Genomic DNA, 18859 nt, shown 5'->3' on the forward strand with positions numbered 1-18859 from the left:
GCAGGGGTCCCCAAACTACGGCCCCCGGGCCGGATGCGGCCCAATCGGCCTTCCAATCCGGCCCGCGACGACCCCCGCCGCCCGCTGCCGCCGCCCGCTCTCACGGCGCGCGGCGCAGCGACGCTCTAAAAAATCGGCAAAAAAATCGCCGAAAATCCTTTGTGCGCATGCGTACGGGCCTCTCCCGACCCGGAAGAGGTCATTTCTGGTGCACTTTCGGGTCGGGGGAGGCCCATACGCATGCGCACAAGCGATTTTCGGCGATTTTTTTTCCGCCCGTGTGCGTGTGCGCATGCGCACGGGCGCGCACTCCCCCGCCCTCCGGCCCGCTGCGCGCGCACTCCCCTACCATCCGGCCCACCGCGCGGTCGGCGCGGCGGGCACCGGCCCGCCGCTCGGTAAGTCTGGGGACCCCTGGACTACAGCAATGCGCTCTACGTGGGGCTACCTTTGAAGGTGACTCGAAAACTGCAATTAATCCAGAATGCGACAGCTAGACTAGTGACTGGGAGTGGCCGCCGGGACCACATAACACTGGTCCTGAGATATCTATACTGGCTCCCAGTACGTTTACGAGCACAGTTCAAAGTGTTGGTACTGACCTTTAAAGCCCTAAACGGCCTCGGTCCTGTATACCTGAAGGAGCGTCTCCACCCCCATCATTCAGCCCGGACACTGAGATCCAGCACCGAGGGCCTTCTGGCGGTTCCCTCATTGCGAGAAGTGAGGTTGCAGGGAACCAGACAGAGGGCCTTCTCGGTAGTGGCACCCGCCCTGTGGAACGCCCTCCCAGCAGATGTCAAGGCAATAAGCAATTATTTTACTTTTAGAAGACAACTGAAGGCGGCCCTGTTTAGGGAAGCTTTTAATGTTTGATGCCGTACTGTTTTTAATATTCGGTTGGAAGCTGCCCAGAGTGGCTGGGGAAACCCAGCCAGATGGGCGGGGTATAAATAATAATAATAATAATAATAATAATAATAATAATAATAATAATAATTATATTGGGAGAGAACCCTGCCTGAAGCTGCAGAGAGCTGCTGCCAGTCAGTGCAAACCAATGGGCCCCGTCAGCGGAAGAAAAGCCTCCTATGTAACACAATTATGATGACTTAGAGGTTCGTTTGAAAATGGATTCCGATTTTAGGAAATTCCTTCCTTTAGTTGGCAGGGGAAGCGGGGCCATAACTCTTTGGTGTTCTTGCAATATATTTGGTTGTAAGCAATTTCTCTTTTTAATTGGGCACCTCCTGCGTAGACTTTCCCAGGCTGCCACTTCCAAGCTGTTAAGCAACTCCAGTGTTCTGACTTGGAGGCGGGATGATTTACAGCTCTGTCTATGGGATGCTCAGCCTGATGCTAGGTGAGAGCAGAGCTATAATTTGCAAAGAGGTTTCTGGGCTCTGTAGCAGCGAGAGGGAACCTGATGGATGAGCAATTTGCTTGTTGCAACACCAGGAACTGGGGCTTTCTTGTAGTCCTCCTTACCAGGCAATGAATCAATACATTCGTGGAGTGGGGAAGGCACTTGCACACAGCAGCTTACTGGATTATGGACTTGGTGTTGATTGCGCTCTAATGTTTTCTTCTTTTTGTACTGGCCACACGATGTCGCCATCATCAAAATGGCATCTTGTGCTTTTTCTACATTTTGTCCAAATTTCACCTTTCTGCAGAAAAATACCAAAAGTAAAAAACAACCTGCCGTACCTTGGCAGTCCCTGCCGCTGTGGACAGTCTGTAGCACATTCTTTTTTGGGTGGGCAGTTTGTCATGTGCCACGAGTGACTAGGAATGGCAGGGTGGGGGAGAGAAATCCAAATCAGTTTGCATTCAAAAGTGATCTCATCTAATTGTCGCTTTCTGAAACAATAAGTGAGCCAAAACACAGCCATCCTTTGAAATTCTCACTTCTTCGAATTTTGCGTTGTGGTTTCTCCAGCCAGCTACCGTGGACAAAAATGTACACAGTAGGGTAAGGCGTGCATGAAAATGCATCTATCTGGTGAAAAAATGACATATAAAATATTATATAATGTCTGGGAAACCGCTTTGCAAAAACGCGTATGTGAGAGAGAGTTGCATACAGAACTGTGTACGTTTGGAAAAATTCACAGTAGTTTGCCGTTGAATTTTCATGGGGTGGGTGTGTGGAACGCAAACTGTTGTGGAAATGTGGAGAACTGAACTTAACATTGGGGTGGAAAATGAAAGACAGAGAAACTGAAATGGAAATAGTGGTGGTGTTTCAGTAAGGTTGCCTCTGTTACCACACTCCTGCTTCTGTTTGCTGCTCATATGAGATTTGCATGAGACCGGTAATAATAAAATAAATGTCTTGGTCAGGGTCTGTTTATTGTCCCTTCCCTTCAGTCCTTCTATAATTTCTTACCCTCTGCTTTCTCAACTTAAAGCACCCATAATTCCTGTTGTGCTGCTGGTGTGTGCATGCCAAATTATTCCTCAGCCTCTTTTCACTGTTTTTTTTTTAATTATTATTAAAAAACTTCTCCAAGAGTTTGCTGCAGCAGGCAGGGAGGAATATGAGATGTCCCCAAGTCCAGGAGTTGCAATAAGTAAATTAGATCTCCTCTTGCTGTGCTACAGATCCCCCTGCAAACCTCTTTGCAAATTATAGCTCTGTCTTGAACAAGCATTGCATCCAAGCGATCTGTGTTGATAGGAACTCATAGTGCTCAGCGCTCCTGGCTGTACTGCAGATAAAGAAGAAACAAGGGCCTCCATGTTGCTTCCTGCTATTAAAAAAACAAAAACAAAACCTTATTTGATATTGAAAGGACTCTTGGATGGGTTTGTTTTTGGTGAAAAGCGAGAAGGGGTTCAGGACTCCCCTGCCTTCAGAGATGCAATCTGATCCCTGGATGCTTTAAGCTGAAGTTCCGTATCAGTTGGAAGGTGGAGGCTGGGAATTGTTTTAATGTACGGAAAGACTGGGAAGCCCCTCCCCACCCCACTCAGAGCACTATGCAGCCCCAGATCTTGCAAACAAGCAAACTGCCGTTTAATCCCCAAAACTAATTGAGGGAGGAGTGACTGAGGAGGGCCAGGGCAAAACAACACGCCAATAATATTTTCTGTCAGTACTCCACCAGCTGGTGTGGGTGGCGAGCAGTGGAATAACATTTAATATGATGACCGCGGAGGGGGGGGGGGAATGGGAGTCCCTGGAGCCTCGTCTTCCAGGCCACCCACAAATAAACAGACCAGAGTTATACGTTGTGAGATAATGCCCTACTATGGAAGTGGCCAATGTTGAAAGCTATGCTTTACTGTTCTGCCAGTGGATTCACTCTTTCTAGAATAGTGTACATTCCATAGAAAGGTTTTTTGGGAACTGTAGTTTAAGGGTGCTGGGAAAGATACTTTAGTGAATGGTAAACTATGGTTCCCAGGATTCTTTGGGGGGAGTCACATGCTTTAAAAGTATGGTATGTGTGCAGCCTAGCTGTTTGTGTTACCTGGATATTGACAATGGGCACTCATGGGCAAAAGAATGTACCTGGAATGTGAGTCATGTATCCACCTGCCCAAGCGGAAACTGGGCCTTAGTTTTATTTGAGAGCAGTGCCTCTGTGAGAACTAGGAAAATTAAATTTAGTGCACATGATGAACATGCCAAATCAGCACTTTGCAAAACAGTACACAAACCAAAACACAGCCATTATTATTATTATTATTATTATTATTATTGTTATTGTTGTTGTTGTTATTGTTATTAATTTTATTTATGGCTTTCAGTTTTATACATTTCAATAATTTTACAATCATTTCAACATTTCAAAACTCGACTTCCTTTCCCCCTCTTTTTGCGGTTCCTTAACTTTGTTTTTTTAAAAATATTTTCTGCATATTCCGAATTCACTTAATTTACTCATTTATCCATCTATTTAAAATATATCCTTTTATTTCTTATGTGTTGTGCCATATTACAGTTTGAATGCCCTGAAATTAAAATGGTCACACAGTGAAACAGAATATAAAATATAAAAGAGGTAATTGAAAATAAAAAAATGAATATTCAATTTCATATTGAAATATTCAACCACAACCACAGGGACCACCTGAATGAAGCTCTGAGGCAACTGGTGGCCCTGTAGGAATGTTAGAACCTGCCTTAGACCCATTGGGCCATCTAGTTTAGTACTGTCTACACCAGGCATAGCCAGACTGCGGCCCTCCAGATGTTTTGGCCTACAACTCCCATGATCTCTAGCTAACAGAACCAGTGGTTGGGGAAGATGGGAATTGTAGTCCAAAACATCTGGAGGACCGAAGTCTGGGGGTGCCTGGTCTACACTGACTGGCAGTAGGTCTCCAGTGTTTCAGGCAGGGAACATTCCCATCCCTACCTGGAAATGCGGGGGACCAAACCTGGGACCTTCTGCATGCAAACCAGATACTCTACCACTAAACTTTGGCTCTACCCCATGAACTGAACACATGGTTTTTATACGGATATATTAAAGCTGCACGTATTCACTATGTGTACATCTAAATCCATGATTTGCATGCAGTACTGCCTACGTCTAGTTCAGTCTCGTCTACTTCTACTGCCAAAGTGTCTCCAAAGTCTCGGCAGGACCTGAGATCCTTTTAACCAGAGACACTTGGGAGATTTAACCCGGGCTTTTCGACTTGCAGAGCATTATGCTGCACCACCGCGCACACACCCCTTAAAATAATAAATGTATAATAAGGATGCAGAATAAACTTTCGATGCCAGATGTTTGTGTTGAACTACTGCAGATATGAAAACCTGTTTTGTTTCTTTCCTTCTCTTCGCTGTTGCTACAACAGACCTGGCGAAGGAGCGACTACCCCTGGCAGTGGGATGAGGAAGTCCAAAACTCCAAGCCCATCCCGTCCATGTGCTAATGGTTAACCTGACCGCCCACGTGGGAGCCTGCGACTTAACAGAACATGCCTTTTATCATCCCCAGCCTGCCGGTGCACAAGGAGGAAGGCAGCACAGAACTCCCAATATAGCCACAAACAGTTTTCTTTCAGCTCCCAACCTGAAGAACAAGTTCCCGTTTGTTTGAAAACAAGAGAGAGCGAGAGGCAGAATGAAGTCCACCTAAGGCCGGTAAACTCCCTCTGCTTGCCTTTGGCCTCCTCCTCCGTCAGAACTTGTTACCTTGGAGCTGCTGGAACAAGGACGATAAAAAGTTGCTTTGTAATCTCCGGGCCCTCCTTATGCAAAATATACATGGGAGGAGCTTTTGCTTTCTCTCTCTCTCTCTCTTTTGAGATTTCTACATGGGAGACACTGTGTGTGCACAGGAGACAGAGGCATTGAAGCTGCACTCTATGTCCATTGAAAAAGAGTGAAAACTAAGGTATGTGCTCTGTACATTTCTCTCCCCCCCCCCCCGCCACCCCGCCACCAATTACTCCCCTAGATGACTTTGGTTTTTGTACTGCTAGCACTCCTTCCCCTCTTTGAAGCGAAAGCGAGTTTGGCAACCTCTAACAAGCTCCTACAAGAACAGCTTGGTAGCTTTTATGGTTGCAACAGAACCCTCTGTGTCTGGCCTTTGCTCTTTATCTGGAAGCCTAATGAAACGCGGAAAGCAGCATCCCACCTGGATGTCTCGTCGCCTTGGTATTTCATGCATGCCGCTTCTTGCTCGGTAGGACAACGAGCGGCAAACACTGTTGCTTGGGGTTCTCTAACTTAACTTGGAGAAGACCGAGGAGTTGCACTTGGGTGGATCCTTCCCTTCTTAAACGCACTTGCTTTCTTCTCCTCAAAGAGGATCTCTGATGTGATGTTGCTTTCCTGGGGAGTCCTCTGAAGCATTTGGGTTCATGGCAACCCTTTAAACCAAGAGAGAGAGAGAGAGAGAGAGAGAGAGATATTAGGTAAGACGCATCCTTTTTATCAGTAGATCTTCTGATGAGTTGCTCGTTGGAGTTCTAAGTTGCTGGCCTTCAAGGCGCTCAAAGGAAGGAAAGTCTGGACAGTGCAACCCACTTGCTAAGGGGACGGGAGTCTGTTTAAAACTGGTAACAGGAGAATCAATGCTAGTGTGGTTCTGCAGGGGCAGGCGAGCTGGTGTGATTTTGCAGGGTGAGGCCCTGAATGTAGCCAAAAGGGAAATCAAATGGCACTTGGGTGCCAATATGGTGTGGTTGCTGACCGTTCGGCATGGATCAGGGACATCTGGCCTCAAGTGTCTATTTGGCCACAAAACTTGCTGGTCAGCTTCTGCACCGGCTCTCTTTCAGTGTAACCAATCTTGCAGGGCTGTTGTGCAGATGAAATAGAGAGAGGAGCCATGTGTGCCACCCAAAGCTGCTTGGAGGAAGGGCAGGATATAAATATTGTTTACATATTGCTTTGGCAAAGGGACACTAAGGCATACGTTTAAAGCAGACCGCTTCCCCCCTGTAAACTGTAGCCTCCCCCTACCCCAGAGCTACAGTTCCCACTACCTTTGAAAAAACGATGGTTCCCAGCATTCTTTTTGGGGAAGTAATATGGGTTTTTTTAGTGTGTTGTGTTCACGTAGCTCAGAATGCAGGTTAGGTTTCTAGGACACTTTCTCATGTTCTGACCCTAATAGCATAGAATCATAGAGTTGGAAGGGACCCTGAGGATCATCTAATCCAGGCGTAGGCAAACTCTGGCCCTCCAGATGTTTTGGAACTACAATTCCCACCATCCCTAGCTAACAGGACCAGTGGTCAGGGATGATGGGAATTGTAATCTCGAAACATCTGGAGGGTTGGAGTTTGCCTATGCCCGATCTAAAACAACTTCCTGCAATGCAGAAATATGCAGCTGTCCCATTTGGGGGTTGAACCTGCAATCTTGGCGTTATCAGCACCAAGCTCTAACCAACTGAGCTAAGTTCCTATTATCCACCCACTGCCACCCACTAGCTTTTCCCATTAAGTTAACTTCCTCCTGGAATGACTTGTAGATTAGAATTTTCTCATTCAGGGAGTCTGGCATTGTGCCATTTTTTTTAAAGTACTGACAATAATTAAAGGGGAGTGGGGGGAATAGCAAAATGGTGGCATATTTGCTGTGACCTATTAAAAGTTTCCATGTTCATTTTTTGTGTTTGTGTGTGTCTGTGTGCCAGATATGTGCCTGGCTAAGTTAGGGTGGGGAAGAGAGAAGATGGGAGATATGCAGAGCACAGCAGCAGAGCAGATGATTTCTATGTAGAAGGTCCCTGGTTCATATTCCGTAGTTCATAAACTGTAGCAAAATATGTTTATGAAAGCATTTTTTTTAAAGATAAAGGTGCATTTTGTAAATTTAAAGATGTGTATTTAAATGTGAATTTTCATGATCTTTTAGAGAGAGAGAAAAAAAAAACAGATTAATGCGGAGCAGGATGAAACAGACCTATGAATAAGCACATGAGTGACACTGACAGGAAACAAACTGATTCATCCATCCCTTGAAATGGTTTTGTCTCTATAAAGCATAGATCTGTGTCTCCATTGTTCCACGTCTGACCTCGAGGCCTTTTTGCCTCGGGGCACCTTATTTACCTTGCTCTCCTGTTTTAATAGCATGGTGCTTATTGCTGGCCCGGCTTCTTGCCAAAACGTGTCACTGAAAAGAATGGAGAGCAAACCTCTCTGCAGCTGTTTACTGAATAAACAGCCTGCCGGATGCCTATCTTGTGTTTTCTGATCCAGCTTTGACTGTATTTGTGGAGCTGGGCATGGAGAAAGTGGCTTGACTGAACTGAAGGTGTGTTGCATGAAGAATAGTAGCAAAGTTCCCTTTATTTAGGACATTCATTAAGCACAAGGACCAGAAACCTCTCCCTTTAGTTGCTTAGGAGTCCTAGTCTCTACTGAGAAACTTCTGAGCTTTTTTTGTGTGTGGATTGCCCCAGATTTTGGCAAACCAGATCACATAAAACGTGGCCCTTAGCATGAACAGGAATCATAATTAGACCAAGGGGGGAACTGGAGAAACTCCCTTGCAAGGAAAGGCTACATCAGAGGTCAGCAAACTTTTTCAGCAAGGGGCCGATCCACTGTCCCTCAGACCTTGTGGGGGGGCGGACTATATTTTGAAGAAAAAAATGAATGAATTCCTATTCCCCACAAATAACCCAGAGATGCATTTTAAATAAAAGCACACATTCTACTCATGTGTAAACACGCTGATTCCCGGACCGTCTGCAGGCCGGATTGAGAAGGCGATTGGGCCAGATCCAGCCCCCAGGCCTTAGTTTGCCTACCCATGGGCTACATCAAGTGACACACTTTAGCGGGTGGCTCCCCAGATCTGGCCACTGCTGGTAGATAAATCATTTAGAAGCCTATTTTATAATAGAAGCCTATGATAATTGGTGGCTGGTGCCCTTTGGGATGGGAAGGGCAGAAGGCAGGGAGAGCAACAGGAGATGGAGGCAGAGCCAATAACAGGCAGAGCCATCCCTTCATTGATTATATGTGAGAAAGGCAAGGCAGGTGGGAGCTAGCTGAGGGCAGACTGAGGTTGGTAGAGCTTCTTCTTCTTTTGCGATTACTTGTAGCCAAGTAAGATTGTCTTCCATAAAAACTGTTTTAACAGTGAGTCCGTAAGTGACTGCGGAGGCCAATTCTGGATCAACACGTCCTTCCACAGTGGGGACATTGGTTTCCGGGCAGGAGTTGATCACGGTGTGGATTTGCCAAGTGCGCCTTCCTCTTAGCACATTTCTCCCTTTCATCTTGAGTTTGAGCATCCTCAAAGCCCATGACACCTTTGGTAAAGGCTGTTCTCCAATTGGAGCGCTCACAGGCAGGTGTTTACCAATTGTCTCTGTTTATACTACATTTTTAAAAAGATTTTCCTTGAGAGAGTCTTTAAACCTCTTTTGTTGATTACCAGCATTACACTTTCCATTTTTAAGTTTGGAATAGAATAGTTGCTTTGGAAGATGATCATCAGGTACCCGCACAACATGACCATGAAGAATCATTGCTTCAACGCTGGTGATTTTTGCTTCTTCCACTACGCTGGCGTTAGTTTGCCTGTCTTCCCAAGTGATGTGTAAAACAGGGTAGAGCAGTGCCCTGTTTACCCTAATGAAATGGCTTCCACTGCTGCTACTGCTGCTTCTGCCAATATTAATAATAATAATAGTGTTGGTGTGGGTGGGCCAACTGTGCATTCCGCTGTGGATCAATGCTCTTAAGAAGAATGGACAGTATTTCAGATGTAATGCTTATTCATATACCCTTAATTGGATGGATGTTAGGAACAATTTGTATTCACCACCAGAAAGCAGATATGACTTCTAGAGACCCAGGGGATAGACCTGAAACTCTATTCATTAATTAATGTATTAATAGGAAAGACATTCGCTGAATGAATGAATGAATTTCTAGGATGGTTCACATAAAAAGAGAGATACATTATATAAAAGAACAATCAATGAAGGAGCTGAATAAAGAACATTGGCTTGAAATACCGCATTAAGCCCAGAAACGTCAAGCTGGGGGAAATAAAAATGATCTTCACTTGAAACTGAAAAAGGCCCCAATGTAGATTCTGGGTGAGCCTCTCTAGAGGAAAGCATTGCACAAATGGGAACCCAGCTTGTAACCCAGGGGTTCCTAAACTGTGGTCCATGAACCACAAGTGGTCTGTGAGTGTCAGTCAAGTGGTCCATGGTGTGTCCACATTAAATATTCATATTGATTTAAACTGCACCTTTTTATTTCTTATATTGTATTTTATTGTACTGCAGTTTGAATTCTATGGAGCACAAATTGTAATATAGTAAAATGCAAAGTAATTGAGACGCAGGTGGCACTGTGGTCTAAACCACTGAGCCTCTTGGGTTTGCCGATCAGAAGGTCGGCGGTTCAAATCCCTGTGATGGGGTGAGCTCCCGTTGCTTGGTCCCAGCTCTGCCAACCTAGCAGTTTGAAAGCAGGTCCAAGTGCAAGTAGATAAATAGGTACTGCTCCGGCAGGAAGGTAAATGGCATTTCCGTGCGCTGCTCTGGTTTTTCCAGAAGCGGCTTAGTCATGCTGACCCGGCAAAACTGTCAGCGGCAGGGTTGTTGCAATACGGGGTGGGGCACCTCGGGCTCTACTCTGCGGGGGGCGGCGTGGCGCCCCCTCGCCACCTCCACCAATGGCTGCCGCTACTGTGGCAGTGGCCATCTCGCGGAGGCCCCAGTGTTGCTGGCCTCGCCCCTCGCTTCTTCCTGGTGGGGCAGAGGCAAGGGGTGGGCCAGAGAGCAGTGTCAGCGGCGGCCGCTGATGCTCCTTGCCGCTCTGCCTCTGCCTGAGTAGGAAGAAGCACAAAGCGTGCTACGGAGCGGGTTGCCGGCGGCGGTGCTCCAGTGCCCGGATCCGAGTATCCCGATGCTAGAGCGGTGGTGCCAGCAACCCGCTCCATAGCTTGCTTTGTGCTTCTTCCTGCTCAGGTGGAGCGGCGAGGGGCGTCAGTGAGCTACGGAGCGGGTTGCCGGCAGCGCAGTTCTAGCATCAGGATCCTCGGATCCAGGTGCTGGAGCACTACCCCGCCGGCAACCCGCTCCGTAGTGCGATGTGTGCGGCATGACATGTGCGTCGTGCATCATGACGCATGTGTCGTGACGCGTGATGCATGCGCACGACGGACGCCCCACCCCTCGGTGGGGTGCCTTCAGGTTTGCCGCCCCAGGCAGCCAGAAGGCTAGCGACGACGCCGGTCTGCGGACAAACGTCGGCTCCCTCGGCCAGTAAAGCGAGATGAGTTCCGCAACCCCAGAGTCCTCCGCGACTGGACTAAACTGTCAGGGGTCCTTTACCTTTACCTTTTAAAATGCAAAGTAAAAAAAATGAAAGAAACAATAAAAATGCAGTTAAAAAGCATGTGGCATGCAGCATAGTGCATTACAATTGTAGAAAAGTCATGAAGTGGTCCCTCCAAGATCACCAACCATTTTCAAGTGGAAAAATGTTTGGGAACCACTATTGTCACTAAGAAGGACCTCTTGCCAACATGTGTTCAAACCTGGAAGTATCATGGGTATATCAATGCTAATGATTTCCCCCCAAAAGGCAAGGAAGGCCAACAATGCAGAAAACAACAATGTTTGTTACACATGTCAAGGCAGAGGTGAGGCTGCTTTAGATATTTCTCATGGGAATATAGGAACTGTTTATATATCAGCAAGCTCCTGTATGGCTGTGGGGACATTTGAATGACCTAGAGAGGGACCAGCCTCATGGGAACTGACACTGCAATTTAACTCTTCTCCTGATATGCTCAAAGACAGACCTCTTTAGACCTGATACATATACAGTGGTACCTCGGGTTACATACGCTTCAGGTTACAGACTCCACGAACCCAGAAATAGTACCTCAGGTTAAGAACTTTGCTTCAGGATGAGAACAGAAATCGTGCGGCGGCAGTGGAAGGCTCTATTAGCTAAAGTGGTACCTCAGGTTAAGAACAGTTTCAGGTTAAGAATGGACCTCCAGAACAAATTAAGTTCTTAACCTGAGGTAAGGTAAAGGGACCCCTGACCATTAGGTCCAGTCGTGACCGACTCTGGGGTTGCGCGCTCATCTCGCATTATTGGCCGAGGGAGCCGGCATATAGCTTCCAGGTCATGTGGCCAGCATGACAAAGCCACTTCTGGCAAACCAGAGCAGCACATGGAAACGCCGTTTACTTTCCCGCTGTAGCGGTTCCTATTTATCTACTTGCATTTTTGATGTGCTTTCAAGCTGCTAGGTTGGCAGGAGCTGGGACCGAGCAACGGGAACTCACCCCGTCACAGGGATTTGAACCGCCGGCCTTCTGATTGGCAAGCCCTAGGCTCAGTGGTTTAACCCACAGCGCCACCTGGGTCCCCTAACCTGAGGTACCACTGTATATTTTTTTGTGTGTGTGTGCATGCGCATGCGTGTGTTTGGACCTACCCATGTCTCTAGGCCGTAATTTGTTTAAAGCTGATTTTAGTATTGTATATTTAAATTTCTGTAGCCTTCCCTGGGACATCATGGTGAGGAAATCCAACATTATATTTTCAAAAGGGGGCAGATAAGCCAGACTGTTTGAATCTCCTTGAGGCCATTCTAGGCTTCTTTGGTTCAGTGCATTTTATTGCTTTACATTCTCCTTGAGTTTCCTGCTTAATCATTCAAAACATTCAAGGCTGTTTAATCACCGTATCTATTCATTTGTATATGCCGATTCTGAATGGAAGCAGTGTTTCTCTAGGTTTCAACCCCTACATATTGCAGGGTGCAGTTTCAGAATAGCTGAAATGCTTTTCAAAGGCCCTCTTTTATGACCACAGAGTACCAAGTGGTGAAAGTCTAGTAAGTGTGCAGAACATGGCCATCCTCCCAGCTTTTTTAGGTTGTCGTCTTGCTTCCCAAAATGCTTGATAAGCTGTACAGTATTTACATTCCTTTGTATGGCCCTGGCTGAATCATTGCTTTGCGAGACTAAGGAGATTTCATTCCCTTTGAGCGTAAGGAGAGAGAGAGAATTAATGTTGCCTTGATGATGGTATTCACAAATTAAAGAAGAAATTAGCACAGCACTTCACAGTTTAAATACAGCATGAGGAGTATTAATGCCATTCGAAGCTGGTGTTGTTGCTAAGTTGCTTCCAGGCGCAAGCAGGAGAAAGTTACTGTAGTTCACCTGGTTTCTAAAATTCACAACAGTAGCTTGAAGTCACAGAAGTGATGACTACCCCTGTTGGCAGCTTGTTAGAGCCTTATTTTGTGGAGCAGACTTACAATGAAACTAATTGCAAATTACAGTTAAAAAATTCATGTGGATATACAGGGTGCAACTTAGAGTGTTGAACAGAAGCACTGAGCCTGTCAAACTGGAAGGTTGACTGGATTGCATAATTGATAGCTTTTGACCCAAGAGCGCCTGTGAGGTCACAAAAGAGCCACCTCCTAGGGTTATAGGCTTCCTGGATATCTCTGATTTTACTTTAGTTATATTGTGCATTCTCCAAGCCATTAATAAAAACAGATAAAAGTAGAACCATAGTATGCGAACAAATAACAATGCTAAATCTGGAGAATCTGGAGGTGCACTCCATTGTTTTTTGTTGTTGTTGTTGGGAAATCCTTTTATTTACACGAGAGACACAACTCTTCCCGAATCCCCTTACTTCAGAGGAATGAACCGAGAGGAGTGGGTGGCCCCAATTCCAGGTCAGCCGTGCTTAACGGGCTTGTAAGTTATGGGGAACTCTCTCAAATAGTGGCCAATCATTTCAGGCGAGATTTCCACCTGGTTGAAGGTCTTCCCATTGTACATGCCAACCATGCTGCCCACCATTTCCGGAAGGATAATCATGTCTCTCAGGTGGGTCTTGACCACCTCTGGCTTCTCCATGGGCAGGGCCTCGTTATTGGCCTTGCACAGCCACTTGAGGAGGGAGTGCTGCTTGCGGCACAGGCCACGGTTGAGCCGCCGGCCCTGGAGGGCGCTGTACAGCTGCATCAGCTGCTCGTAGGACATGTCGAGGAGCTGGTCCAGTTCAACACCCCGATAAGCGAACTTCCGGATACTATGCTTCTTCTTCTGCTCCACTTCCGCCATCTTGGCCGCAGTCTCCTCTGTGCACTCCATTGTTTTTTGAGGCAGACGGATGTCAACAACAACTCCACACATAATGTTTCTCCTTCTTTTGTAAAGTCTGCAATGTATTGCCCTGATCTTTACGGAGAATTAGTGCAAATAATTCACCTGACTCTTTCGTTTCTTCTATGTGCCACAAAAGACTCCCTGAATAATTGCAGAACATTGCTATAATTCATTATCTTTTTTGCTCTGTAGGAATAATTACTGCATTTCCTCCTAGTAGCCTGCAGCAAACTTTTAACTCTCCCTGTTGCCGAAGGGCAGCACCACAGACTGGTAAATAATACTCTGTGTAAACTTCATGTGTCTACTACAAAATACAGGGCACCTTGAGCTCCCATTTTTACAAGCTGCTATCATTTTCTTCTTTCTTTGCTTTATGACAAAGGCTTTGCTGTGACAGATAATGAAACCTTACAAATAGATAACTACTGCAACTGCTTTGCTATAAACACAGCTTGAGCTGCGTATGATATGATGGAGTTGGTTTTGAACAGCAGGGAGGGATAAAACACACCCCTCCTGTCTGTTGATACCAAAGAAACCTAAATGAATTAATGCTCATGTTCCATAACAGTGGAAGCTATTAACCAACAAAGCAATTAAAAAGAGTTCATAATCGACAGTGGTGATACATGTATATTAAGTTACCAAGACTTTGCATAAACCACTAAGGGATAAAATTACACATTATGGTGTTTTCGGTTTTTGCTTTTTTTAAAGGCATGCTTTATTTGTTGACTTAACATATCCACAGCCTCTGCAATAGCCAAAGTGCTCTGGGAAGGTCACAACAACATTCCCTTAAAAACAACAAGTTGTAAGCTGGAATCTGATGAATTTCAGAGGGCAGGGGGAGATCCAAAGTCTGGGTGCCACTGTGAAGGTGGTTTTCTCTTGCATCACTGAACAATGAATGTCTCCTGCTTACGGAAAGACATTGAGAAAGGCCTCCTTGTCCTATCTTAACATCTGGACAGGTCTATTCAGACAGACACTCCTTCAAGTATGTAGATCTCGAGTTGTCCAAGACCTTGAAAATTCAGAGGGTAACTATATTGGCAAGTAGTGCAAGTCTTTAAGAACTGCTGCAATATGACACCAACTGACCACTGTTTAGCAGCAATCAAGAGTTAGAGGATACATAATCTTGAGTTAAGGAACCAGAATAGGTGCAGGGATCTGAACCAGTTGCTGGGGTTCAGACCAATGAGGCTGATGGACATGAGTCCTCAAAATGTCCTTTTGTGCCCATAAGGCCAGGGCTATATCCTCATGCGTGGCTTCCCTGGAGCCTGAGGAGTCGCGCATCTCCCACAGGACCTCACTGGTCCAATGGCACAGGGAGAAAACTAGGAGGGAACCCATGGGAGAGAGGATGAGTGACCATCTTCAGGCCAGAGAGATGACCCTTTAAGAATCCACCGCTATCAACATGTGGACAGAGGTTCAAAAAGGCTTGGGGCTTCTGCACACTCTTCTACTCTTTTCATGCATGGTCTGTGCTTTAAAGCTCTGTGTCCGGGTGACCTCCCCCCCCCCCAATAGCTTTCCCTGCAATAACCCACTCCTTAAAGCATGGATAGGCAAACTAAGGCATGGGGGCCAGATCAGGCCCAATTGTCTTCTAAATCCAGCCCGTGGACGGTCCAGGAATCACATGAGTAATATGTGTTCTTTTATTTAAAATGCATCTCTGGGTTATTTGTGGGGCATAGGAATTTGTTCACCCCCTATATATATATATATATATATATATATATATATATATATATATAGTCCACCCCCCCACAAGCTCTGAGGGACAGTGGACCGGCCCCCTGCTGAAAAGGTTTGCTGACCCCTGCCTTAAAGCGAAGAGCAAACAGCTGTCAACGGAAAACCAAAATTGATGTTTGTTCCAATTGAGTGCTAAAGAGCAGGTTTTTGTGGGGAAAACTTTGGGGGCAAAAAGCACGCATGCTCGGATACAGAACTTTTAAGCGCGGTCCTGTGCCTAAAAGAGCAGGGCAAAAGATGAGTGTGGATAAGTCCTTGGTCTGTTCTCAACCTTTGTGGGAGCAAATTGCACCCTTGGTGCTCTCCGTGGTCCTGCAACTTTTGAGCCCTCTTGCCACACAGGTTCTGGCGTCAGACCTTTTTTTTTTATTAAGGAGATGCAGCTGTGCAGAGCCTTAATCTGGAATGTGTTCCCAATCTGGAGAGAAGCCACACACCAGTTTCCCATCCGAAATCCACCCTCCTAGTATCTGAGTATACAGGGGTTATAATCTGGACCCCTGTGCACATAAATGAAATTGTGTATTGTAGGGAACACCCTCTAAAGGGGTCAGCAAACTTTTTCAGCAGGGGGCCGGTCCACTGTCCCTCAGACCTTCTGGGGGGCCGGACTATATTTTGAAAAATATATATGAATGAATTCCTATGCCCCACAAATAACCCAGAGATGCATTTTAAATAAAAGCACACATTCTACTCATCTAAAAACTCCAGGCAGACCCCACAAATAACCCAGAGATGCATTTTAAATAAAAGGACACATTCTACTCATGTAAAAGCATGCTGATTCCCGGACCGTCCGCGGGCCAGATTGAGAAGGCGATTGGGCTGCATCCGGCCCCCGGGCCTTAGTTTGGGGACCCCTGCTGTAAGCACTCTTCAAATGCTCTCTCTGCTATGCTCTCTTCAATCCATATCAAGTCGGTAGCCCTAATGGTGGGGTTTCCTGCAGTCCCTTTTGGCTTCCTTATGACAGCTACATCTTCTTCACCAATCAGACACCAAGAGGATGTACCTAGGACCTGAAACGACCCTTCAACTTCCCCCTTCAGTTTAAGATGCTTAAGAAGCCTCAGTGCTGCTAGTCCCAGTTTTGTCAGTGGATAACCAAGCTTCAAAGGAAAAAGCTGCTGGATCAGGCCGATGGCCCAGCTAGTCCAGCATCATGTTCTCACAGTGGCCAATCAGATGACTATGGAAAGCCCACAAACACCTAAGCACAACCATGTTCTCCTCACTTGAGCATCTGAGAGTTAAATTCGAAATTCCTGCAGCTGGCTAAGTTTAGGCGAAGTTGAGTAAACACAATCTTCCCTGATGTTGTTATCATCAAGCATTATAATTTGGACCTGAAAAGGCTTCTGTGTTATCATAAGACTTGAGCATACAGACTTGATTATATATTCTTTTCTTAAGTTTTTGTTTTGTTTTGGAACGGCTGGCACAATCTGTATGTAAATGTCTCTCAAAGCTCGTAGGACTGTAATGGGTTTGTTTTCTTAAAGGAAAAAACCCTACTGCATCACCCTGCCATAATTGAACATGGAGAGGAGATCAGAATTAAGAGCAGCTGCCTTCAATGGATTGCTGCGGGGTGGGGGAAGAGAACAAAGTAGTTTATGTTTTTGGTAACTTGGATTTTTATGGCTGAAGGGGCCCATGTGAAGTAGTATACAGGAATTCTATTCTATTCTATTCTACTTGTATCCAACCCTTCCTCACAAAAGAGCCCCAGGAGGTAGACATATCAACATAAGGAAGTCTGGGAACTATAGTGCATGCAGGAAACTAGACATACCCAACAGATATTCTGTGGGTGTAAGTAAGAATGCCTCTTGTAAGATGGCCTTTCCCTTAGTCCAAGCTTCCCCAAATGAGAGCAACTTGTGTGCATGTGTGTGTGTGTGTAGCCTAACTGGAAAAATGTGACACCACACCTACAGTGGGGGTGGGTGGGTTGGTTATTGATTTCAGAACGAGTAATGCCTGTGGACATCAACAGATGGCCACCCTTACCTATGGGCCTCTGCCTTGGTTATATTTGCCACGTTTTGCTACTGTAAATTCCTCGAGGTCAAAGTGCCTGGAGAGGTGAACATCTGCTTCTGTGCTCTCGTGCTGTTAATTTGTATTCTGGTTTGACAGAATGGTTGGCTGGTTGGTTAGTTCCCCTCCCCCCCCAAAAATTGTTGCTGGCCCTGCATTTACACATGTAGACGCCAAGTGGTTTAGCTCTGTAGTTAACGGGCTGTGGCTACGAGAAAAGATAACGTGTTGTTACGGAGCACACATGCTTTACATTAAAGGGAGCACTTTAAAAAAATATATGTGCAGGACAAATGTGTTTATTTTAACAGTTTATATGTGCTGAACTTGCTCATGCTGCTCTATGGGATGGGTTAGCATCTGGCTTGCAGGTGTCACGGAGTCAGTGCTACAGATGTCTCCATGTCCTCAAGCAACCTTGGTTGATAAACCTCGCAAACAAATCCAGAAACATAAAGGCATCTAAAAGGGGCTGCTCTTCTTAAAAATAGCTCTATTGACCTGACCCTTAGAGCAGTGGTTTGGGAAGCATCTTAACAAACTATTTAAGGTTCTGCTGAACTGATTACACACCTGGCCTGGTGCAATGTTGCCTTTGATAACCTTTTCTTCTTCCATGAATTGGTCTGTTGTTGTTGTTTAGTCGTTTAGTCATGTCCGACTCTTCGTGACCCCATGGACCATAGCACGCCAGGCACTCCTGTCTTGCACTGCCCCCTGCAGTTTGGTCAAACTCATGTTCGTAGCTTCGAGAACACTGTCCAGCCATCTCGTCCTCTGTCGTCCCCTTCTCCTTGTGCCCTCCATCTTTCCCAACATCAGGGTCTTTTCCAGGGAGTCTTCTCTTCTCATGAGGTGGCCAAAGTATTGGAGCCTCAGCTTCACGATCTGTCCTTCCAGTGAGCACTCAGGGCTGATTTCCTTAAGAATGGATAGGTTTGATCTTCTTGCAGTCCATGGGACTCTCAAGAGTCTCCTCCAGCACCATAATTCAAAAGCATCAATTCTTTGGCGATCAGCCTTCTTTATGGTCCAGCTCTCACTTCCATACATCACTACTGGGAAAACCATAGCTTTAACTATACGGACCTTTGTCGGCAAGGTGATGTCTCTGCTTTTTAAGATGCTATCTAGGTTTGTCATTGCTTTTCTCCCAAGAAGCAGGCATCTTTTAATTTCGTGACTGCTGTCAGCATCTGCAGTGATCAAGGAGCCCAAGAAAGTAAAATCTCTCACTGCCTCCATTTCTTCCCCTTCTATTTGCCAGGAGGTGATGGGACCAGTGGCCATGATCTTGGTTTTTTTGATGTTGAGCTTCAGACCATATTTTGCGCTCTCCTCTTTCACCCTCATTAAAAGGTTCTTTAATTCCTCCTCACTTTCTGCCATCAAGGTTGTGTCATCTGCATATCTGAGGTTGTTGATATTTT

At 45.9% G+C, this 18859-nt stretch overlaps 1 protein-coding gene and 1 pseudogene across 2 annotated transcripts in view; one reads left to right on the plus strand and one right to left on the minus strand.

The window, feature by feature from the left end:
* The first annotated feature begins 4976 nt into the window (after nucleotides 1-4976).
* The window catches only part of PLCH2 (phospholipase C eta 2), a 320826-nt gene continuing 306943 nt past the window's right edge, over nucleotides 4977-18859 (plus strand). For both annotated transcript variants that reach the window (XM_088671661.1, XM_088671662.1), the window contains exon 1: nucleotides 4977-5360. The gene's annotated coding sequence lies outside the window, so the exon portion shown is untranslated. The remainder of the gene's footprint in view (nucleotides 5361-18859) is intronic.
* Nucleotides 13125-13562, minus strand: LOC118086486 (small ribosomal subunit protein uS19 pseudogene; annotated as a pseudogene).

This window comes from Zootoca vivipara, chromosome 6, assembly GCF_965207765.1.
Source record: "Zootoca vivipara chromosome 6, rZooViv2.hap1.1, whole genome shotgun sequence".
In the NCBI taxonomy this organism is placed as follows: Eukaryota; Metazoa; Chordata; class Lepidosauria; order Squamata; family Lacertidae; genus Zootoca; species Zootoca vivipara.